Source organism: Mauremys reevesii, linkage group 8, assembly GCF_016161935.1.
Source record: "Mauremys reevesii isolate NIE-2019 linkage group 8, ASM1616193v1, whole genome shotgun sequence".
In the NCBI taxonomy this organism is placed as follows: domain Eukaryota; kingdom Metazoa; phylum Chordata; order Testudines; family Geoemydidae; genus Mauremys; species Mauremys reevesii.
The window spans coordinates 84,598,444-84,623,020 of record NC_052630.1 but is presented as its reverse complement, the minus strand read 5'-3'; the positions used below and the strand labels follow the sequence as shown (position 1 = coordinate 84,623,020).

General features: G+C 42.0%; 1 long non-coding RNA gene across 1 annotated transcript; it reads left to right on the top strand.

Annotated features, from left to right (window-relative positions):
* The first annotated feature begins 15,169 nt into the window (after positions 1 to 15,169).
* LOC120370851 lies at positions 15,170 to 19,308 on the top strand. The gene is made up of 2 exons (XR_005583992.1): positions 15,170 to 15,331; positions 18,839 to 19,308. It is a non-coding gene; the product is annotated as an uncharacterized LOC120370851 (long non-coding RNA).
* Positions 19,309 to 24,577: the final 5,269 nt, after the last annotated feature.

The window sequence follows — 24,577 nt, the reverse complement described above, 5'->3', positions numbered from 1 at the left end:
ACTGTCTTCTTGTGTCAGACACAGACTTCAGAATTTCAGCAATGCAGACCACCAAAAGCTTATTTCATTACTCTGGTCTCTTCAGGGCCTATCCATAGCTTCAGCTGTAATCCTCCCTTCATGGGAGTGCCTGGTGCTAGCTGTTGGACTGCCTCAGTCTCCAATATTATGTGTCTATTCATGGCAGCTGTGTTCCACTGGAACAAGGAATTGTCCACCAAAAAAGTGAAGCTAGCATGTGCTGGAGACAGAGCTTTCTCAGAATCTAGCCCATAGTTGTGGAAATCATTCCTGGACCACACTAGAAGGACAAAGGCTCTAACCTCCTTCCAAATAAAATATAAATGCACCTCATTGACCTAGTGCTCCTATAATAACTTTACATGCAAAAGGAAACAAAGATACAGTGTGGTCCAGGGAATAGGTACAGTTTGGGACTCTGGAGACTTTGCTTCTCTTCCTGGTAGTGCCATTGAGCTGCTGTGTGATCTTGGACAAGTCACTTCACCTTTCTGTGCCTGTTTGCTCTTCCCACTTTGTTGAGTTAAAATGTAAGATCTCTGTGATAGGGAGTGTCATGGTGTATGTATAGTGCCTAGAACAATGAGGCACTGATCTCAGCTGGGAACCCTACATGCTACAGTAATAGAAATAGGAAAAAGTCCCTGAACCTGGGATGAAGAGAGAAATCTTAGCTCCTCCATGTGTTTCTGCTAAAATGTGCTCAGGTATTACAGTGATGTGCATGTATAAGAACATAAGCAGATAGATAATGAGATAAATGTGTAAGCAACAGTGTAATTTGATATTGTGGTAAGGAATGGTGTCCCTAGACTCTGTTTGTCAGAGGGTAGAGATGGATGGCAGGAAAGAGATCACTTGATCATTACCTGTTAGGTTCACTCCCTCTGGGGCACCTGGCATTGGCCACTGTCGGTAGACAGGATACTGGGCTAGATGGACCTTTGGTCTGACTCAGTACGGCCATTCTTATGTTCTTATATGTTTTCAAGTTTTCTACATGGTTGGCCTTGCAATTTGCTGTATTACCATTTTTTAAATTTACTATGCAAAGTACAATGTTGGGGTGCCTAGTGGAAGCATCTGTACACAATAATTAAATTGCAATGTTGACCTCATTTTAACTGCCCTTATTCTTCCCCAGAGGATAAGATGCTGATCCTGTTCCTAGGTCTTTCTTAATCTGCCTTTCAGGTTCCAATTATACCTTACTGTTTTGTCTACTTCTTTGCTGAATTTAATTCCCAAGCAGACTGTGTGTTTTTTTGACACCTGTTTCCATTCTGTAAATAAGGCAGAGGAGTGTGAGCTGGAAAATTACACTTATTTCTGATACCATTTTCAGCATTATTGTAGCTGGTAAATGCCCAAATCCTGAGATGCGCCAAAGAAGAATTATTGACCCCTTCACTACCAAGTGCAGCTGCTTTAGTTTCTGTGCCAAACCAAATGTGGGAGAGGTATGCGTCTGAATGTCAATCTTGGCCCAAGCATGAATCTGTGTATATGCAGCAGCATTCAGCTAGCTAGTATTATCAGTGACTGAATACCATGTAGATTGGATCCTTTACATTGCAGATTAGGAAATGCAGCATTTGTTGAGGGAAGACTTTAATTTTGATGGATGATGTTAATTTATAATCCTTACAATTGACTGCATAAAGTACTTTTTTAGTAGATCTCAAAGTACTTTATGAAGGTAGATAAGCAGTATTATTCCCCATTCTACAGGTAACTGAGGCACAACAGAGAGGTTAAGTGCACACAGTAAATCAGAGGCACAGTTAGGAGTGGAACTCAGGTCTTCTATCTCCCAGCTTTATTGTCAATTTAGTAGACCACAACAGTGATTTCACTCCAAATTCCTATATATGTTGCCACAAACAGGAAACCAAGGCAAGAGGTGTATATATATATATAATGACAACAGTGTGGATGTTGGTAGGTCAATATGGATACAAATGACCAATTTGTTGTCTTTGAGGACACCTATGTATATAGGATAGATTTGTGACATCAATTTAGAAAGGTAACTAAAATGCAAGATGTGGTTATGTAATATAATTTATCTGAAATGCAAAGATGGAGCTGCTTATAGAGTAGTAAGGATCTGCAGTATGATAGGCTCTGTGGACCAGATTCAACTAAGAACTATATCAGAAGTTCTCTTGCAGTAAGCATTTGTGAGAATCTTCTGCAACCAGAGACTGAGATAAAAAAATCACTGACAGATGCCCCCCCTCCAAAGGCAGCATTCTAAAGATATTAAAAAATCAAATACACAAATAACAATAAGAAAAATATGGTGTGGAAAAAGAACAGTTCGGCCAAGTGCGTGGGGGAAAAAACACTTACAATTAGTAGCAGAACTGGATAAGATGAACAAAGGAAACTGCTGGACAGGAATGAGCTATTTTAGTATGGTAAAGAGAAATATTCAGGAGAAAGTGGTGTGTGTGTGGTGGTTTTTTTTATTTAAGATATGCATTGAAAGAGCTAAACATCTAAAGAAGCAAAATTTAAGGTACAATATCTAGAAAAAAAGGTAGATTCTTCTGTTAATGGATGATTTAGTTGATTTAGTTGGGTTTGGTCCTGCTTTGAGCAGGGGGTTGGACTAGATGACCTCCTGAGGTCCCTTCCAACCCTGAGATTCTATGAGTCTATGAACTAGAATAATACAGGAATACTATCGAGGAGCCAGTAAGTGGAAGTAAATGCATTTAATAGATTTTATGATCAGAAAATTCTGGCCTCTTGCATATACATACCATAGCTTCTAACCCAATAATTCCTGCATCTATCCCATAGCTCGAGCTATCCCATATCTTTTAGAAAGATACCCCTTTTGATTTAAAGACTTCAGGCGATGGAGAATCCACCACGTCCTCAGGTAAGTTGTTCCAATAGTTAATTCCCCTCACCGTTAAAAATACATACCTTAGTGCTAGTCTGACTCTATATACATTCAGGTTCCAACCACTGGATCTTGTTATACTTTTTTTTCCTGCAATATTAAAGAGCCATTGACTATCAGAAATCTCTTCCTCATCTAGTTACTTATAAGCAGCAGGTGAAAACGAAGAGGCATAAGCCAAATCATATTTTACGTAAGAAGAAAAAAAGATTAAAGAACAGGCTATTGAATGAAAAGAAAAAGGAGAGATGATTAAGAAGCAAAAATTGAAACAATAACAATATGCCATGCAGAGAGAGAGAGAGTTATCAAACAAACCTTGTGACAAAGGTTTGGAAAAGGTGACTGCAGCCATCAATGTATTTTATAGGATATGGAGCTAACTTAAAGGCAGAAATCTGGAAAAAGAGCATTTAATTGCAGCATTCTGAACAGAGCTAGTACTTAGAGCAGCTGAAAAAAATAGAAGATTCTTCACCTGAAAGAACTTAAGGGTGCTGAGAAACTGCAGCAAATGCTAAACAGAATAAACTGGAAGGAGAGAGGCTTCTTAGAAGAGAAATGGAGCACAGAGAGAATTCTCTGTAGTTTTTATAGATATGTTGGGAAAGTCTTCTACTGGCTCAAATGTAAGTATCTAGTTGTTCTTAAATATTTATGGACAAGCTTGTGAATATGTAAATGAGTGAAATCCATTATTCAAGATTTAAAGCTTTGACTTTTAATACAGCATAGAAAAATGTTAATAGTTAAGAATTGTACATTAAAAGGGTCTCAGTTGAAGAATATTTAGTGTGGTAGTCATGCTCAGAGCATTGTGGAATCATTACCTTTTTAGAGTGGTGCTTAATAAATAGAGGAAGTAAGGCGTAATAGTTCCTAAAGCAAGATGAAGGCCACTCCTGGGGCAAAGTGTGAATGAATCACATCAGCAGTGTCTTAAAAGGCATGGAGAGTTCTCTGGAGTGCAGGCTGTTTGGGAGACAGCTCCCTGCACCTTCCCTTTTAGGAGCCCAGGGAATACCTCAGGATTTCTTACGTTGGGAAAAACTGAAAGGTCCAGTAATTGTGGGATAGTGTATGTGTTTAATAAAGGATTCTTTAAATTATTTGCAGTGTTGCTGTAGCTGGATTTGTCACAGGATATGAGAGAGACAAGGTAGGAAAGGCCTGTAGAAGAGTTCTGTGGAGCTCAAAAGCTTGTTTCTTTCACCAACAGAAAATGGTCCAATAAAAGATATTATCACACCCATCTTGTCTCTTTAAATTGTTACCGAGCTGCTGGTGTGATTCCAGCATGGGCAGAATAAACCGTCAGGGAAAACAAAACAAAACAAAACCAAAAATAAACATTGGTAGTTAGCAAGGTCTTCTAGAAAAGTAAAAGAAAAGAAGTTAACGAATGGGGAAATCCTGGCCTGCTGCTTACATAAGACAGAAGAAGAAGACAAGATTTAAAAATAAGTATATACATTCATAATGTATAAAGAGATAAATGTTCTTATAGCTTGGCATGGAAGAGCAGGAAGTGGTATATAACGGCATAGGTATTTCAGGGAACTATTACCTGTTTGTCATTTCAGATGTGATTCAATATTAATATAACCATGTGCAGCAGGTATTGTAGGCAAGGAAGGCAATGCCTCCACAAACAGCCTAGGGTGGCCCCGCCCATGCTTCACCAGGCCCCCTTCTGCCTGCTGCTCCCTTCTGTGGCCGAGCGGTTGGGGCAGGCAGGCTGGGGCCCCTGGTGCGCAAGACCATGCCACAGGCCACCCGGCCTCCTGGCACTGAGACCACGCTGGGGCTGGGGGTGGGGGAGGGGGCAGTGGCCGTGGTGTGCTCCGGGCTCCAGTGAGGGAGCAGAAGGGGCGGGTACTTGGACAGAGGGGGAGGGGCCAATGGCTAGCCTCCCCCAAGGGCGCGTTCACCTGCCACCCATGAGTATAACAATCCATCTATGTATTCATCACTTAGTTCGGACTGCATCTCTCAAGGTGCTTAAAGTATGATGGAAGCCCAAGATAATTATATTTACAATGGGTAGAAGTCATAGATTCAAGGGATGACTTGGAAAGAGCTCTTTCTGTGACCAGATTTAACTTGTATGGACTACTTGCATTCCTTATATTTGATAGAGATGTATCAATGTGTTTCCTTGTGTAATGCCAGCAACAAATTTTGGTATAGTAATACTTGTTTTACCAATATAATATCAGTGCTAGGGATAGTGGAGGTGAATAACTAAATTATTCTGTAAATGGAAATTGCATGTTATGGTATTCAGTTTTAACTTGTTGACTGGGAAATATGTAGACAAATATCTCACATGTGTTATGTAAATGATAATTATAATAATTTAGGAACAGTTTACTAGATGCCCAAAAAGCCACAGTCCCACAATTGAGGAAAAAGGCTATGTTGATTAAAAAACCAACATGGTTTAGAGGGGAAGCGAAGGCATCTATAAAAAATAAACAAATGGAAGAAAGGAGAAGTTGATAGTAATGAATATAAATCAGAAGCTAGAAATTGTAGAAAATTGATAAGGGATGCAAAGGGACACAAGAAGAAATCTATGTCCAGCAGGGTTAAACACAATAGGAAGGAATTTTTAAAATTTATTAGGAGCAAAAAGGTACTGGTCCATTATTAGACAAAAATGGTAGAATTATTAATAATAATGAAAAAGTATCAAGTATCAGAGGAGTAGCCGTGTTAGTCTGCATCCATGAAAACAATGAGGAGTCCGGGCCAATTTAAAGACTAACAGATTTATTTGGGCATAAGCTTTTGTGGGTAAAAAAACCCACTTCTTCAGATGCATGAAGTGAAAATTACAGATACAGGCATAAATATATATTGGCACATGAAGACAAGGGAGTTACCTTACAAGTGGAGAACCAATGTTGAAGGCCAATTCAGTCAGGGTGGATGTGGTCCACACCCAATAATTGATGAGGAGGTGTCAATACCAAGAGAGGGAAAATTGCTTTTGCAGTGAGCCAGCCACTCCCAGTCCCTATTCAAGCCAAATTGATGGTGTTAAGTTTGCAAATGAATTGTAACTCTGCAGTTTCTCTTTGAAGTTTGTTTTTTCAAGTGTTTTTTGTTGAAGAATGGCTACATTTAAATCTGTTATTAAATGTCCAGGGAGATTTAAGTGTTCTTCTACTTGCTTTTGTATGTTACCATTTCTGATGTCTGATTTGTGTCCATTTATCCTTTTACGTAGAGACTGTCTGGTTTGGCCAATGTACATGGCAGAGGGGCATTGCTGGCACATGATGGCATATACCACACATATTCCCTCTCTTGGTATTGACACCTCCTTATCAATTATTGGGAGTGGACCACATCCACTCTGACTGAATTGGCCTTCAACATTGGTTCTCCACTTTGATTAGAAAACTAGAACGATATAAAATTAACATGGCATAAATTAAATGGATGAAAACCCGACTAATTCATAGGTCTCAAAATGTGATTGTAAATGGGGAATCATCATTGAGTGGGTGTGTTTTCAGTGGGGTCCTGCAGGGTCTGGCTCTTGGTCCTAAGCTATTTAACATTTTTATCAATGACCTGGAAGAAAACATAAAACTATCACCACTGATAAAGTTTGCAGATGACCCAAAAAATGGGGGAGTGGTAAATAATAAAGACTGGTCACTGATACAGAATGATCTGGATTGGTAAATCGGGTGCAAGCAAACAATATGCATTTTAATACGACTAAGTATAAATGTATACATCTAGGAACAAAGAATGTAGGCCATACTTATAGGATGGGGGACTCTTTTTGAGGAAGCAGTGACTGAAAAAGGTTGGGGGTTGTGATAGATAATGAGCTGAACATGAGCTTTCAATGTGATGCTGTGGCCAAAAGAACCACTGCAATCCTGGGATGCGTGAAAGGGGAATCTTAAGATGGTTCTTTTACCTCTATATTTGACACTTGTGGAAGTACTGATGGAATACTGTGTCCTATTCTGGTGCCCACAATTGAAGAAGGATGTTGATAAATTGGAGAGTTCAAAGTAGAGCCATGAGAATGATTAAAGGATTAGAAAACATGCGTTACAGTGATAGACTCAAAGAGATCAATCTATTTAGTTTAATAAAGAGAAGGTTAAGGAGGGGACATGATTACAGTCTATAAATCCTATATGGGAAACAAATATTTAATAATGGGTTCTTTAATCTAGCAGATAAAGATATAACATGATCCAGTGACTGGAAGTTGAAGCTAGACAAATTCAGATTGGAAATAAAGTGGAATTTCTTAACATATCAGAGTAATTAACCACTAGATTAATTAACAAGAGTAATTAGCCAAGGGTCATGGTGGATTCTCCATCTGTGACTATTGTTAAATCAAAATTGGAGGCTTTTCTAAGAGAGAAGCTCTGGGAATTATTTTGGGGAAGTTCTATGACTTGTGTTCGGTGGTCAGAGTAGATGTTCAGAATAGTCCCTTCTGCCCTTGGAATCTATGAATCAACGTTTGAAAACTGAAAATTAGTAAACGTATTTTGAAAAACATCTCCATAATTTGGACAATTGTTAGAAAGACTTTTGATATGGGATGTTAGTGGCTAGGTGTTGCATTTTTTAACTATTGCTTACTATCCTTAAGGCAACATCACAGATTACCCATAGATTTCAGTCTAGTGTACATAGAATATTAAGTAGTACTTTTCTTTCCAACTTCTCACATCATTGCCGTCACTTAGTTTCTAGAGCAGCAACATTCTTTCTCTCTCTTTCTGTACATATTTAAAATACATTTTAAAAAATTAAAATACTGTTAGTTTTGAAGTTTGGTATCAATCTATTTGCTTATAAGAAACAGAAATCATTATGTCCACTAAACAATAATGTTAACAGATTACAATAATGGCATGTTTTTCTTTTGTATAGTGAATGGAGTGACTGAGCTTTGTTTTTAGGTACAGAGACAAAAAATAAAATAAATCTTTCTTTCTCCATAGTGCTGTTGTTATAACCTTTTGAATACATTGTAAATGTCATTTTTCAATGTGGTAGTAACATCTGTAATCAGCCCAAATATAAAATTTTTCAGTGTAGTGTTTTAAATAATTTCCAGGGACAGATTTGAATGTGATATTGAATTTAAAACAGCTTCTCTGTCTAATTTTGATCAGGCATCCTGTTATATAAGCTTTACATAAGCACATTTTTATTTGCATTACAATTCAACGCTTATAAATGTTAAATAGCCCTTCTTCATTCAAAGTGAAACCCAGGCGGCCTATTTCCATGTGGTAAATGTCAACACAAAGACACTTTCTCACCAGCCTGACCTTTTTCTACAACTTCTTTCCAAATAATTCATTACTGTTACAGTTACTTTTAACCTGCATTTAGTATTACTTTTATTTCTCCATATTTGTTACTGCTTTCACCTTTGTTGACCAATTTTGCTATGGATTAATCCAATTCCTCTTGATGCATTGAGTATCTCTCCACAGTATGCCTGTTCAGTTGTCCTCACGGCTTTATTTTTTGCTCTTGGATACAATAGCTCTTCAGCATATTATTAATTGTTGTTGTTTGCATTCTAGTAGTACATAGAGGCCCCAGCTGAGATGCAGGTCCTGTTGTGCTAGGTGAAATACATACACATAGTTAGAATGAGTCTCTGCTGCAAAAAATGTTGTAATTTAACGACAGCAGACAAAAGATGGGAGGAAATATTAACTCATCTTACAGAGGTGGAAGTGAGTTACATAGAGATTAAGTGCTTTGTACAATGCACACAGGGAGTCTGTCAGAGATGTCCTGAGTCCCAATTATTTTTCCTTTCTAACAGAAATTTTCAATATATATTTAACTGGAAAAAAAATTATGCTGTCTTGCTGTTTTAGGGCAATCTTCACTTACAAATCAGCTGCCTGGAACCATATTTTAGATTGCCTCTACTCCGTCAAACAAGCAGTTATCCCACAGACAAGAATTATAAGAAATTGAAAATGAATTTAGTAATTGCCTTTTCCTCGTTATTGCCACATAACTGTCTGAGATGTATGTGCAATATTCAGGGCTGGTTCCAGGCACCAGCATTCCAAGCTGGTGCTTGGGGCGGCAATCTGCAAGGGGCGGCAGTCCCTGTTGTTTTGCCCCCCAAGCAGCGGCCGAATTGCCGCCGCGGAAAGCGGGAGCAGTCCATGTGCCCTTAGGGCGGCAGGCGCATTTCCGCGGTGAGGGCAATTCAGCAGCAGCTTCTATGTTTAGCTGTCCGTGGCGGCTTCAGCTAAACATAGAAGCTGCCACCGAATTGCTGCCGCCGTGGAAACGCGCCTGCCGCCCTAAGAGCACACGGACTGGCCCCGCCATTTGCGGCGGCAATTCGGTGCGCTGCTTGGGGCGGCGAAAACTGTAGAGCCGGCCCTTGCAATATTAGATATATTATAAGATGTTAGGGTCTTTAACTAATACTTTATTTTTTACTTTTATTTTTTTCACTTGTAAGTGTAATGTACTCATAGAAATTGAGGGATTAAGGTCACAATTTTTTTTCATTGTGAAAACTGAGGTCATAGCTTGAAAAAGATTCAGAAGCTCTGCATTAAATTGATATATTTATGTCTGCTAAGAAATGGACAATATAATCATGAAAAGTACCAGACTAACCACTGAATAATTTTAAGATTATCAATAATAAAGAACTGTTCACTGGAGAATTGGTGAGGGAGACTAGGCTTTGGAAGGTAGTCAGAAGAAATGAAAAAGAGCCATAAAACTAGCTGGAAAAGAAGAAAATTAATGAGAGAGACTCAAAAGTATGTTCAAAAGCAAGTCTTCTAACTGCTTATCAATTCTATTTTAGTTCACACATGTAAATTCACAAACGATAAACCTGATTCAGATCTAAATGACACCGGTGTAAATCAGGGGTAACTCCACTGTAGCCAATGGAGTTACACAAGTATAAAATGAGTGTGTGGTCAGAATCAGGCCCAACAGATTTTATTTAACCAAATTTTTTGTATTCCCGCACAGAAAATTTGGTTAAATAAAAGAGAATGTTGTAAAAATGCATATCCAACGCTGCCATTTGATATTGTTTTTCCATAGATATGTATTTAATTTTTTGTACTATGTACCTTTTTGCATCATGTAATTACAAGTTACATTTATCATGTCAGTTTTCTGTGGTCAGATGCTGTCTGTGCAATAGTAAAAAACATAGTGATTCCACTATCTAGATGGTCATCAGTTGATGACAGCTTGACAGCTTGCATTGAAAATATCTCCCAAAAGTTTGAGTCCTGAAATAATAAGCTAGATGTGATGTTAAATTCTTTCACTACTAGTTAACCACCTCAAATGAGACTATTGCTATTTTAATATGAAGAGTGTGATTATAAGCAAACAAGAATATTGTGCCTTTTTGGCTAGGCATTTATCTGGCCCCATCACTTAATTTTGAGCATGCAACACCAATGCGAGGTGGGGAAGTATTATAATCTCTTTTTACACTGTGGCAACTGAGACCCAGAAGGGCAGGTCCTCAGCTGCTAATAGGAGGGATTAATATAGCTCTGCTTAAAACTCTAGTATCAGTGTTATACACCAACATAGTGTGTTGGCTTTTGATGTGGTATATAAAAGGTAAAATAGTAGTAATATTAACAGCCCAGAAAATGAGTTACAAAATCTTGCCACTAAAATCTACAAAAATATTTCCTAACATCCCATATAACACTTGCTAAGCAGAAGTCTTTACCTGGCCACATTATGATGATACAAAATGATTTTGTAACAGATACAAAGTGTTCATCTGCAGATAAATCCAAAGACATAAACTCCTAGATTCAACTGCTATAAACATTTATGTTCACATGTGGAAACTTGAACTATTATCTAAGGCCTGGTCTACACTGGGGGGCCGGGGGGGGGGGGGTTGTTCGAACTAAGGTACGCAAGTTCAGCTACGCGAATAGCGTAGCTGAACTCAAAGTACCTTAGTTCGAAGTACTTACCCATCCTCACGGCGCGGGATCGAAGTCTGCGGCTCCCCCGTTGACTCCGCCACCGCTGTTCGCGGTGGTGGAGTTCTGGAGTCGACGGGAGCATGTTCGGAGTTCGATATATCGTGTCTAGATGAGACGCGATATATCGAACTCCGAGAAGTCGATCGCTATGCGCCGACCCGGGCGGGTAGTATGGACGTACCCCAAGTAAACTGCCAGAGAAGATGCCATTCCGAGCAAGACTGAAGTTCACCAGAATTTGTTTTACTAGATTTCTTTATCTGCCACCTTCCTGACATGATCACCACACTAACAATTGGTTAACACTGTTATAGTACTAACTAGATCAGGAATCGGCAACCTTTGGCATGTGGCTTGCCAGGGTAAGCACCCTGGCAAGCCGGGCCAGTTTGTTTACCTGCTGTGTCCACAGGTTCAGCCGATCGTGGCTCCCACTGGCTGCAGTTCGCCGTCCCAGGCCAATGGGGGCTACGGGCAGGGCCAGTGCAACCACTAGGCAGACTAGTTGGCAGCCTAGGGTGCCAAGTGGTTGGGGGGCACCAAAAACGGTGCCCTCCCAATTTTTTTTAAACAGTGGAGCACAAGGCTGCTTCTGCTCCCCGCCTCCCGGCTCCAGAGGGGCCGCCCGCAGCGCGGCCAGTCCCTCTCCCCGGGGGAACAGCCGGCAGCAGAGCGGGGAAGGGGAGAGTCTAGTTCTAGCAGCTGCACCTTTTTTCCTGTGCCGTGGGCCGAGCCGGGCTCCTTGCCGCCCCCGAGGCTCTCAGCAGTGACGGCGGCAGCAGGCTCGGGTGCGGGGGGTCTGGCTGCCTGTGCCACCGCTGAGAGCCCCAGGGGCGGGGGGGAGCCCGGCTCGGCCTGCGGCGCAGGGAAGAAGGTGCAGCTGTGCCCTGCTCTTCGGGCGGAGAAGCTGGGTGTCTACTCCGCCTGCAAGGTATCTAACCGGGGAGCCGCATGGGCCCACAGAGCGCCGGGGGGTGGGCAGGTCCAGTCCCTGGCCTGGGGAATGGTGTATATGGGAGCAACCCGGGCACCCCTCCCTCAGCCAGTGCCACTCCCTCCAACACCCACCGACCAGTTACCTTCTCTCCTGTGTACCCCCCACCCTGACAACCCACCCTGTCCTGCCACTTTTGCCTCAGCAACCCCCCGAGCCAGCCACAGTCACCTTCACCCGTGCATCAGCCTCGGGGCCCTGCCCCCCCGCCTGCCATCTCCCTCCTGCCCACTCCTCCCTTGTGCAAACCCCTCCCTGCCACCTTCACCCTGATGCAACAACCCTGGGCACAGACACCCCCCCCGCCTGCCAGCCCCTTGCAACAACCCCCTCCTGCTCACTTCTCCCTTGTGCCACTCCCTCCCTGCCACTGCACCCCCTGCAATGAGGCCTTTTTGCCCCTGCCATTACACCCCCGCCCCCTCCACCTCTTGGCCACCTCCACCCCCTGGAACAATCCCATGCACCCCCCTCTCTGCCAGCTTCACCCCCTGGAAGAGTCCCCATATGACCCCCCTCTTTGCAGCCCCCCAGGTGCCCCTTGCACTTTGTGAACATCTGGGCCCTTGGGGGGAACTTGGTCATAGGAAGGTGGGGGCTGGACATCGGAGTGGGGGTGCAAGGTGGAAGTTTTGCCTAGGGTGCAAAATATCCTTGCACCGGCTCTTGCTATGGGAAGCAGCGTGGGCTGAGGGATGTGCTGGCTGCTGCTTCCTGGAGCCCCCATTGGCCTGGAGCAGCGAACCGCGGCCAGTGGGAGGTAAACAAACCGGCCCGGCCCACCATGGTGCTTACTCTGGCTGGCCGCGGGCCAAAGGTTGCCGATCCCTGAACTAGATTGAAATGTTAACTCTTCATTATCATCAGCAAAATAGTGAAACCATATTCATGAATTATAAAATTTAGCAATCACACAGATTTATAAAATAGTAAATGTCTCAAACCTTGAGACCTGGATCACAAATCAAACGAAGCAACAAAGAATCCTGTGGCACCTTATAGACTAACAGACGTTTTGCAGCATGAGCTTTCGTGGGTGAATACCCACTTCTTCGGATGCCGTAGTTAAGTTAATCACCTCAGAGTGAAGAAACTGTCTTGCATCCGAAGAAGTGGGTATTCACCCATGAAAGCTCATGCTGCAAAACGTCTGTTAGTCTATAAGGTGCCACAGGATTCTTTGTTGCTTTTACAGATCCAGACTAACACGGCTACCCCTCTGATACAAATCAAACGAATTGAAACTAAATTTACTCTAAAAAAAATTAACAAAGGCTGATCTAAAAAATATGGTTTGAAATCAGTCCAAATCTATTCCAGACAGGCCCACCCCAGGCTGCCAAGAAGATCAAAAGGAAATCAAGGAGAGCTGAGAAGTGTGAAGAAAAACAGCAAGGTAGCCTGAAATGTTTCAAACAGGATCAATTGAGTTAGGTGGGCACATAAATGAATCTGAATCATCTTCAAACATTGGGTATAAAGAGTAAATTACAAGTTTGGCCGTAGTTAAGTTAATCACCTCAGAGTGAAGAAACTTTAAATTAAAGAGGGTTACAGCCTGTTAAAATTGTTCAGAGTAATTCCAAACTCAGGAGAGTCTAAATAGTACCACAATAGGTTTAAAAACAGGCAAATATTCTTTCAATTACTATTTTGGAATAAAATAAAGGAAACATGTTATGGGTTTTAAACATTGCACTATCTCAGTGACAGCCAGTAAAGATACTTGTGCCAACATATGGAATTCTCATCTGAGCTACTCAATAGGATCTTTGCAATGAAACTTCAGAAGGCGTTGCGGATAGAGTTCTCTCTAGCTTTCCATGAAAGTTACAGAGAAATCATTGCCCACCATCTTAGGTGGGATAAAAGTCTGTAAATGGTCACTCTGGATTAGAGATTCAAAGTCCATTAATGTTATGAAAGAGCACAGCAAGACAGAACACTAGCTAAAGGTGTACAAAGTTCAAGTACCTCTATATTCCAGTTCTCAAAAAGCCGTTAATGTTGTTATTCTTCATTTGGATTCAAAACACTAGTTTTGAACTTCAATTTTCCTCAGCCTTAAAAGGTTCCGAGGGGAATAACAGGAAATGTTCTGTACCAAGGTTTTCAAATGGCTCTTTTCATTCATGATAAACATTTGCATTTCCCATGTGTAACTTTGTGTGCTACCTTCTAACTGTTCACAAATGGAATGTCTCATTGGCTAGCTTTGCTCTATGAGAAAAGCAAAACCTTCATCCAACAAGAGCAAATACAGCAGAAGTGTTGACTAGCTGTCTCTAATAAAAAAAACCACACAAACCACTATGATAAATGGCTGCTTAATAGCTGTGAATGCATCAGATAAGAGTTTAGTCTAAAGAAACACTTTACTGTTCTTTTTAATTCAAATTTTGATTGTTGTGACAAATAGACCTAAAAATGGAGGAGTGGAAAGATAAGAATGTAATGTGAGAAAAGTCATAAATATACAATTAATATACTATGCTGAAAGCATCTGTAATGATATTTTCTGGATACAGGGAAAGAACATGCATGAAACTAAAACTTCAGTGGAATTTTACCTGATCTACACCAGTGTGAGAGGCGAATCAGGCCCATTAAACCTAATTGCATTCTGTTATACTGTAGAACTCTGAAAAGAACTCTCTGTTCATGAGACATTCTAATAATCTGGTTTAATTTCTAAAACACTGCCAGTTATTACCATGTCTTCTTCATCAGATGCTTCTTTCTGAAAATTCCAGCTCCTTATTTTTCCTTAACTTGCTTTAATTGTCATCTATTTCTTTTCATTTTTAGAATTTATTTTTGAGTTTGTTTCATTAGCTACAATGCAAGTCGATAACAAAAGAAGCAATTTCAGTGCAGTACTCAGATTATTGGTATTGTTCCAGGTAATTTATAGAGACACCCTACGGGTTCTGTATTTCAAGTTGTAGTGAGTTTTCCACTAAAAGTAGAGTGTGATTCAGCAGGATACAGAGATCATTACACATGTGGAATATTTCAAGAAGGTAGAACTTTCTTTTTCTAGATTTATTTTTATATACTGTGATGGGGCAGAGGGTCCCCATGCTGGCGCTGCAGGGGTTAACTCTTCCTTCCTGGCAGAGGAAGCCCTGCCCCAGAAGCCCTGTTGGGCATGCTCCAGCTGGAGACTAGGTATAAAAGCCTGCAAAGCTGCTCAGTCTGGGCTGACCACTGGGGGAGAAGGATGCACACAGCTAGCTCCTGAGGAGGGACAGCCAATGCTCCAGGATCCAGTCTATCCAGCATGCACCCTGTGTCCCAGATGGAGGACCTGAGAGAGGGGAACAGACTGGAGGACCCCCCCCCCCCAACCCCAGAGTGGAGATTATGGTGTTGAGGGTAGGAAGTGACCCAGGGGAACTTCAGGGACAAGCTGTGTTAAAGCAGCACTGATGCTTGGTGTGTTGTGGGTGGATCCCCACTGAGCCAAGGGCAAGGGATATCCTGCCACTAGGAGAACCCTGGGTTGGGACCTGGTGGAGAGGGTGAGCCCTGATCCCCCTACTCCTCTGGCCATTAGGTGACACTTCCCTGCCTTAGAGGAGGAAAGATGGACTCTGGCTGTTGGGCCATGCTGCCCTGACTTTTGGGGTGAGTTAGATGGACTCTGGCTGTTGGGCTGTGCTGCCCTGAGACTTGGGGCAAGTGTGGGGGAACTGGCCATTAGGCCCCATCGGGATGCCCTTAAAGAGGGCAGGCTTGGAAACTTGAGAGGTGAGGCTCTGGCACAAAGGGGTGTTGCGGTGCAAGACCCGTCACAAATGCTTTAAAGCCTTATTGATATCACTGCATTAAAAAAATTGAGCTTCACCCATAGTTTCTAATGTTTTCCCAGGTTTCTGTAGTATAACAATTTAAAAAAGCATAAACTTGAAAAGCTCCCAAAAGAGCATTTTTTTTAAAGTTGCTGAGCTTCTTCACAATAGCTGTTTTATTCTTCATCATGAAGACTGAAAGAACACTGTATCCTTGTGAGACCAAGAGGTTGCCAGAGGGTAAGGCTGCCTCTGTAGTGGAGCCAAATTACTCCACTACTTGGGCAACTGTTGGATGTCATCCAGGCTAATTATCTAGGGCCTTCTCCAAGTCTCTTTCTTGATTCCAAATATTGTTGCTTCTGCCTCCATAATATTTCTAAGATTTATCCTGTTCTCTGTATCCCTACAGTTAAAACTCACCCAGGCCCTCCTCAATCTCCCACCTTGATTACTTTCCAGCCTTCTGAATCACCCCTTCCAATCTAATCAGAGCAATGCTGCTAAGATCATCTTCCTGACTGATCCCTCGGTCCATTTCACCTGCTCTCTGAAATCCTCCATTAGCTCTTCCTCTGTCACCACATCAAGCTCAAGCTGCTTGTCTTCATTTTAAAAGGCCTGTAACAGGGTGCTGGCTAGAAGAAACATGCCAGGTCACTGTTAGCCCTGTTCCAGAAGAAGGGTAGTAGTTGAGCTGGCTGAGGGGCCACACCCTAATTACCAGAGTGTATCCACCTGCAGGCCTGGGTAGCCAGCCTGCCCTATAAAGCTGGCTAAGAGACAGGAAGCAGGGGAGACAGGAAAGGGAGGAGCGTGGGCTCTAGATCCTTGCTGGCTGGGAAGTTAGCAGTCTCCCAGAGTGTTGGTCTCTGTAAATAATAAGGTGGTGGGAACGGACACAGAATAAAAGGACTTGGGTGCTGCACTTCAGCTGGTCTCTGACTGCATTTGTGGAGGGGCTGGGAGAAGGCACCGCTACAAGGCCCTTCATAGCTCTGGCCCTCCACACTTGTCTCCTCTTGTTTCTTATTACGTTGCCCCTTTCCCTCTGCTATGCCAGTGTTGACAGGTCTCGTTTTTCCATTTTGTTTCTCACACAAATGTCTCTGTATTCTTCCATGCTGCCCTTTACACAAGGCATATCTCTCTGTTGTGAGAACTGGATTTGATATAATCTACAGTCATCTTGTGCATTTAACACCCTCTGGCCCAACCACTAATCTGGCAGTGATGACACCACAGAGTCAGGAGAAAAATCTGGCCTTGCTTGGACAGATAAAAACAGCTGCAAACTGCAGTGTTTTTGACTAGGATAGATAAATGAAAGGACAGATTCCCAAGAGTGGGGTGGGGGTGGGAATGTGGAAAACTGATCTTGATTCTGATTGTTTGTGTAAGGTGTGTTTTTTCTGGAGCTGCTTCACTGATAAGAAGCATAATGAATTGGCTGCTGTTAAGGAAATTTGTTAGCCTGTTCGGGGCTATTATGAGTTATGTGCTTTGTCCCAGCAAAATCAATAAAGAGTTTAGTTAGTGTGCTTTGGAGCAGTCCAAGGAAGCTTTTCTTATGGCAAGGAGCTGGCACCTAAACTCTCCAGCGGCTGGTCAGAAGGAGGGCCCCTGGAAGCCTGGTTGCTCATCACTCAAAACCATCTCAGACTTTGGGTAAATATAAATGTTTGGGATGCTCTGAACCTACTGCTACTGCATGTATGTGTGTTTGAAACCTTATAGAAGCAGTAGCCAAATTGTGGCTCCTTTATTGTTAAAGTGCAGCTTGCAAACCCCCTATGTCACCCCCCTTTCTCCCTCTACCAGACTGGGAGAGGGGAGCTCAGGACCTCTGCTTTGCAGTAGGGAGGTGGGGTAGGGGCTTCTGTCCGTCAGGGAGGGGATCTAGGGGCTTCAGCTCTGCAGGGTGCACTGCTGGGGCTTGGGACATCAGCAGGAGTGGAGCTGAAGCCCTGAGCCCCAGGTCCCGGCAGCAGGTGTACCCCAGCTCTCAAACTTCTGAAGACTTTTTATATGCGGCTCAGAGGGCCAGTAAGTTTGGCCACCCCTGTCTTATAGAAATAGTTTTTGGTACAAACAAGAATGGTTTTACCTATGTCCCCATTGATTTATTCCTGACACTGCGTAGAAAGAAATGGTTATGTTACAGCTTTGGGTTCGGAAAACCCTGGATAATACTCCCACTTTTGGAAAAAATTACTTGCCAAATGGCAAAGCTCTTAAGATTGTTTTGCAATAACTAGAGATCATCAGAATTTTCTATCATGTACTGCAGCAGCGGCTCCAGACACCAGTGCTCCAAGCATGTGCCTGGGGGTGCCCTGTCGGTCCCCGTGAGGGCAACAGTCAGGCAGCCTTCGGCGGCTTGCCTGCGGGAGGTCTGCCGGTCCCGTGGATTCAGTGGCAATTCCTGCCTGATGTGCTTGGGGCGGCAAAAAAGCTAGAGCCACCCCTGATGTACTGACTGGAGGAATGAGTTATGCTAAAATATCCAAAGTCCAGTCCAGTCTTACACTGAAACTGTTTAGAGTTTTTGGTACAATATTTAGTTTTCTCTTGGTGTTGTCCATAATGGACAGAGAAGTCCTCCTTAGTTGAGTTTTTGTCTGTCCTAACTAGGCATCAGATATACCTCCTGGGCACAGCAGCTCCAACCATGTAAAATAAGGGCTATTGATCCAGTTTTCTGTGCCTTATCTGATATAATATAGACACCAAATCTATAGCAACACTGCTTTTCTCAGGCCTCTTATTCCATTAACTGGCTATGTTTCACTGACTTATAGAGACTACCAGTTGAGTTAAAATTGTTCAAAAAGGCAGTTCTTACAAGAATTTAATTTGCTGCTGCCTATCTGTACTATTTCAGCTGGACAATTTGTTATAAAATAGCTGGAGAGTTTCCTACATGCACATACTACAAGTATGCACTATTTGAAGTTTTTGGCAATGAAGAACTTTATCACATTATTATTTCTATATTTACACAGCATTTCATTCCTTCTGAAAATAAACATTAAACAAGTAATGGCCTGCCACTGAATCTCAGCCATGTTTGTTTTTCCTTCCCCCACAGTTCCTACTTACCTTTGAGGATGTAAAATATTGGAGGGGGCCTTCATTTCACTATGCTATTCCTGGAAGTACTACTTTTAGAAGGCGATGAAATATAGTATGGAACAGAATCAGTGAACTGGCACTTTTGAGGCCATTACTTCAACAGCAACAAAGAATGGTGGATGGCTCAAAGAATGATAGACCTCCATTCTATTTAATCCCTCCTCTTTTTTCACCCCCCCCATACTAGTCCCCTCCTCTCCCTATTCAGGTATGTCGTCTTATTACTGTTACCCCTTCCCCCATGTTATATCTATGTAGTATTGTCAAAGCTGCAGGAGAAGACAAGTTGTATAGTTGCATAATTCCATTGTAGAGCCTGTGAAGCATGAAGTATTTGGAAACATATATAAGCTGTAAGTCATTTGCCTTTTTGCACTTTTCCTTGTCTGTTTCTTCATGAAAACCAATAAAAAATTAATCACAAAATGGTGGAATCTGCTTTCTTGGCAACTAGCTTGGCAGGCATGACCACCATCCATGTGTTTAGGAGCACCTGAAGTTTGCTGGGCTTGTTTGACCCAACTGTAAGTAGAAACAAATGACTGTCATGGAAATGAAATGAGCAAAGAAGGTGAACTAAAGAAAAGTTACCAGGCATTAGAAACAAACATGGAATACAGGATGATTAAAAGCCATATTAAAATGGTTAATTTGTTCACAAATTGAGCAGATGGGTTTCAGTTATCACCTCCCCCCCTTCCGTCCCCCCATTGGAGATTTAGCTTTTATTTTAGCTAGTTTATGGCCTATGTTTTCATTACCATGATGAAAGTCTGACATTTTTGCAAATTAATCTTTGTTTCAAACTTCATGCCTTTGAGGGCAAGAGTTTTGAACACAAGTGGAACTTGAAGTCCTAAATGGATAAAACTGAAATTAGACACTGTTCAGAGCAGTCTGTGGACTTATCCTCAGTATTATAGATTACCTGCCGTATCGGCAGGTAGCGATCGATTTATCGGGGATCAATATATCGCATCTCACCTAGACGCGATATATCGATCCCTGAACACACTCCCCATCGACTCCAACTCCACCAGAGCGAGCGGCGGTAGCGGAGTTGACGGGGGAGCCACGGATGTTGATCCCGCACGGTGAGGATGGAAGGTAAGTCGGAATAAGATACTTCAACTTCAGCATTCCTGTAGCTGAAGTTGCATCTCTTACATCTACCCTCTCCCCCTAGTGTAGACCAGGCCTGAGCAAGAGCTTCAACTGCTTTCATACAAAGTCCAAAATGCCAAGATTAGAATGATCAGATTGGAGAATACACATGCTCTGGGTATATGCCTTGTTTGGGGGCTCAGAAAAGACCAGGACTCCACCAAATAGAAATGATTTTGAGAACAAAGTGAAATTTAGGAGTCACAAATTAGCAGGAGATCCTGGAAAAAATTGTTTTGAAATCGATACTTTTTTGTGTGTGGACTGAATATGGCAACTCTGCCAGTTGCTAAATCTCATCCCTGAACTTCTTCAGCTGCTGTTCCCTAACAGATTTCTCATAATATTTCTTGTCTGTCTTACTCTGATCTGGTTGGAATTTCTACAAAAATAACCTTTCTCACTCTATTTTTGTAGACCTGTTTCTAGATGGACCCAGGAAATAGAGGTGCAGTGAACAACTTCAGCAACAAAAGTTAACAAAGTTTTTTTTTTTCAAACCTAAAAACCCTTTTAATTTTAATTTGGGTGAAAGATCTTATTTTATCTGCTGAATTGAATCAGTTATCCTTAATTACAAAACATGCCATGTTGGTCAGAGAAGTGGTCTATCTAGCTCAGTATCCTGTCTCCAACACTTGCCAGAACCTGATACTTCAGTGAAAGATGCAAGAAATTGCCCATACTGGGCAATTATGGAATAACTTGGCCTGAGAAGTTTCTGTCTAGTTCCTGTCAGTTAGTGGTCACATACCTGGAGGGTCTGATCCAAATCCAACTGAAATCAGAGAAAATATTTCATTGGATTCAATGTGCTTTGAATCAGGCAGGAGGGTGTATATCCTTTCTGAATTTTTCTTTTGTTCTGTCTGTTACAGTGGATGTTCTCCTTATTCATATACATGTCTTCTCCTTTTTGAATCCTTCTGAGCTCCTGGTCTCAATGGGTATGTCTACAGTGCAATAAAACTACGGCAGCACCAAGTCTCAGAGTCTGGGTCAATTGACTCAGGCTTGTGCGGCTTGGGTTGCAGGGCTAAAATTTGCAGTGTAGGCATTTGAGCTCAGGTTGGAGCCCAGACTTTGAGCCCCACACCCTTTCACAGGGTTTCAGAACCAAGGCTCCAGCCTAAGCCTGAATGACTACGCTTCAATTTTTAGCCCTGCAGACCAAGTCCTGTGAGACAGAGTACGTTGACCTAGGTCAGCTGCAGCCGTCTACACTACAGGTCTTTTATTGCAGTGTAAGTGTACCCAATGAATTCACTTGTGTCAATTACTCATGCAGGCTAATTATGCAGTACATAAAGATCTCCTTTTATCAGTTTTTAATATGTTGACCTTCAGTTTAATTGAATGACTCCTTTTTATTCTTGTATTATGAGAGGATAAATGAGTACCTGATTTACTTTCTCTGTCTTATGTCTTTCTTTATGTACCTCCATCATGACCCGTCTTAACTAGTTTCTAAATTAAATCTTCTCAGTCTTTTAGGTCCCTCCTGACATAGATAGCCTGCCATGCCTCTGCTCATTTTCAATGCTCTATTTGTCTGAGGAATTCTTTTGAGACAGGTGGACCAGAATGGAACAAAGTATTTCAGGTGATGGCCTACAACTGATTTTCACTTAATGGCATTAGAATATTTTGACTATTTTTTTTTATCCCATTCCTTATGCATACCAACTTTTTTTTATCATTGATGCACAATGGATTTTCTTGCACAAAATAAAAGCAATACTCAACTTGTAAAAATGAAGAGCAAAAAAAGTACAAATCCAAAAGGTCTGATGTCAAAAGAAGGGGAACAGAGGATCCCCTCTTGCTTAATTAAAAACTAAGCAAAGTTTTTAATTAAGCTGTCACTGGTGCCTCCCAGATCTTTTCCTCTAAGTCAGGGATCAGGAACCTTTGCCCTGTGACCCACCAGGGTAAGCCCCCTGGCAGGCGGGATGGTTTGTTTACCTGCCAGGTCCACAGGTTTGGCTGATCATGGCTCCCATTGGATGCGTTTCGCTGTCCCAGGCCAATGGGGATTGTGGGAAGTGGTGCAGGCTGAGGGATGTGCTGGCCGCTGCTTCCCGCAGCCCTAATTAACCTGGAGCAGCGAACCACAGCCAGTGGGAGCTGTGATCGGCTGAACCTGCAGACATGGCAGGTAAACAAACTGGCCCCATCCACCAGGGTGCTTACCCTGGTGAGCTGCGTGCCAAAGGTTGCTGATCCTTGCTCTAAGCAGTTATAGTTAATTTAGAACCCTACAGTAGTTCAAATTGTTCTTGCCAATGTGCATTTCCTTGCATTTATCTGCACTGAATTTCATCTGCATTTATGATGCTCATTCACTTAGCTGTTTTTAGATTTCTATGTGCTTGACCTGCTTTTATTTTGGTCTGACAAATGTTTTGTCACTCTATTTCAGGGGTAGGCAACCTATGGCACATGTGCCAAAGGTGGCACACGATCTGATTTTCAGTGGCACTCACACTGCCCAGGTCCTGGCCACCGGTCTGGGGGATTCTGCATTTTAATTTTAAATGAAACTTCTAAACATTTTGAAACCTTATTTACTTTACATACAACAATAGTTTAGTGATATATTATAGACTTCTAGAAAGAGACCTTCTAAAAAGGTTACTGGCACATGAAACCTTAAATTAGAGTGAATAAATGAAGACTCAGCACACCACTTCTGAAATGTTACCGACCCCTGCTCTATTTTGTGTGTGTGTGTGTGTGTGTGATCGATCTTTAATCTAGCTAATGCAGTGGAAAATAGCAGTGAAGGTGCAGCAGCAAACCTGGAACTCTGGGTATGTACTAGTGTTTCTAGCCTACACTGTGGCCCGTGCTGCCATGGCTTCACTGCTATTTTTAGTCACTATAGCTAGATTGAGCTAGTACAAGTATATCTACCCGAGCTGCAATCATACCTCCAAGTGCAGAGTAAATATACCTCATTTACACTACACCATTCTGGCAGAGGGGTTAAAACTGGCTGTAAAAGTAATTAAAAATCAAGGCCACATCTGGTGTGGTGTTGTCTTGGGGAAAACCTAATAAAAGAACAAAACCTACAATACTGTCTTAAAAAGGTAGAGAGATTCTTTCAAATAACCTAGCACCTCTCAAAGCTACTGTCGGCTTGTTTTTCAGCCAGGCTCCTGTTACCCTTTTGTGAAGGATCCTCTGTTCCCCTTCTTTTGACATCAGACCTTTTGGATTTGTACTTTTTTTGCTCTTCATTTTTACAAGTTGAGTATTGCTTTTATTATGTGCAAGAAAATTTCCATTCTAGTTAGTCAGCCACCTGGCACTCACCACTGGGTGCAGTTTTTGAACTATTTATTTGACATTGGACAGGACAGCATTCTGCCTAAGGGTCTACTGAGCTACAATAGAAAAGAATCTCAGGGTAAGTCTCTGGATTCCTCCAACCCCTGCAGTGGCACTTTCCTATAGTTAGTCTTCAGGAGACATCCATGATCAGTAATCCTAATCTATTTGTCAGGTAACATTATGACGTTAACCAAGCTGCTCTACACTGCTTGGGTAATGCTCTGTTAATGAGGTTATCACATTTTCTTATAACTTTGGCTGTATCCACTCCAGCTGGTGGTGTGATGCTTCCAGTATTTGCAACAATACCCCTTTGGGCACCAGAAAATGACTGTTCTACAGAAAGGCAATAATGACTGATATTGGACTGAATATTTTAAACTGACATAAAATACTAGGGTTGGAAGGGACCTCAGGAGGTCATCTAGTCCAACCCCCTGCTCAAAGCAGAACTAATTCCCAGACAGATTTTTACCTCAGTTCCCTAAATGGCCCCCTCAAGAATTGAACTCTCAACCCTGGGTTTAGAAGGCTAATGCTCAAAACACTGAGCTCTCCCTTCCCTCCCCCCTCCAATTTTAAACTAATATCAAGACAGACTTAAAATAATGCAGTTCCTTAATTGAATTTTAGTTCTCTTTGCAGGGGCTGTAAATTCTATGGGGTACTGTGCCTGCTCATCTCGTGGTCCTGTAGATCTTCTTCTAGAACCTTCCCCAGTCTCCTTCCCTTTAGCAGTATATAACTCTGGCTGCAGAGTCATAGGGCCAGACCTAGCAGGTGTGCAAATATTTTGTACCTAAATAACTTCTGATGAGCAGAGGGGAAAAATTTGTAAGGAGCTGTGAGATGTCACGGTAAAGGGGGTGAGGCAAACTTGCCACAAGGAACAGGGGGGAGTGTTGTAGGAGGATTGAAAGCCTTTTCATATCTACTGCTCTCTGAATGAGCGCCTTCATTTCAATGATATTTCAGCTAGTCAGGTTTATTATTTTTTAGCTAGAACTTGGCAAAAAAAAAGTGTTGAAACCATGGCAAGTTTATTTTTGTTCATTACTCTAACATCTTGAAATTATTTTTGGTATAAAAAATTGCTTTCAGAATTAGTGCTTTTAACCAAGTTTCAGACTGCTGGGGTTTGGAATGCTTCTGCAATTAGCCCCTGCAAATGTAAGTTATAACAGAACGTTAA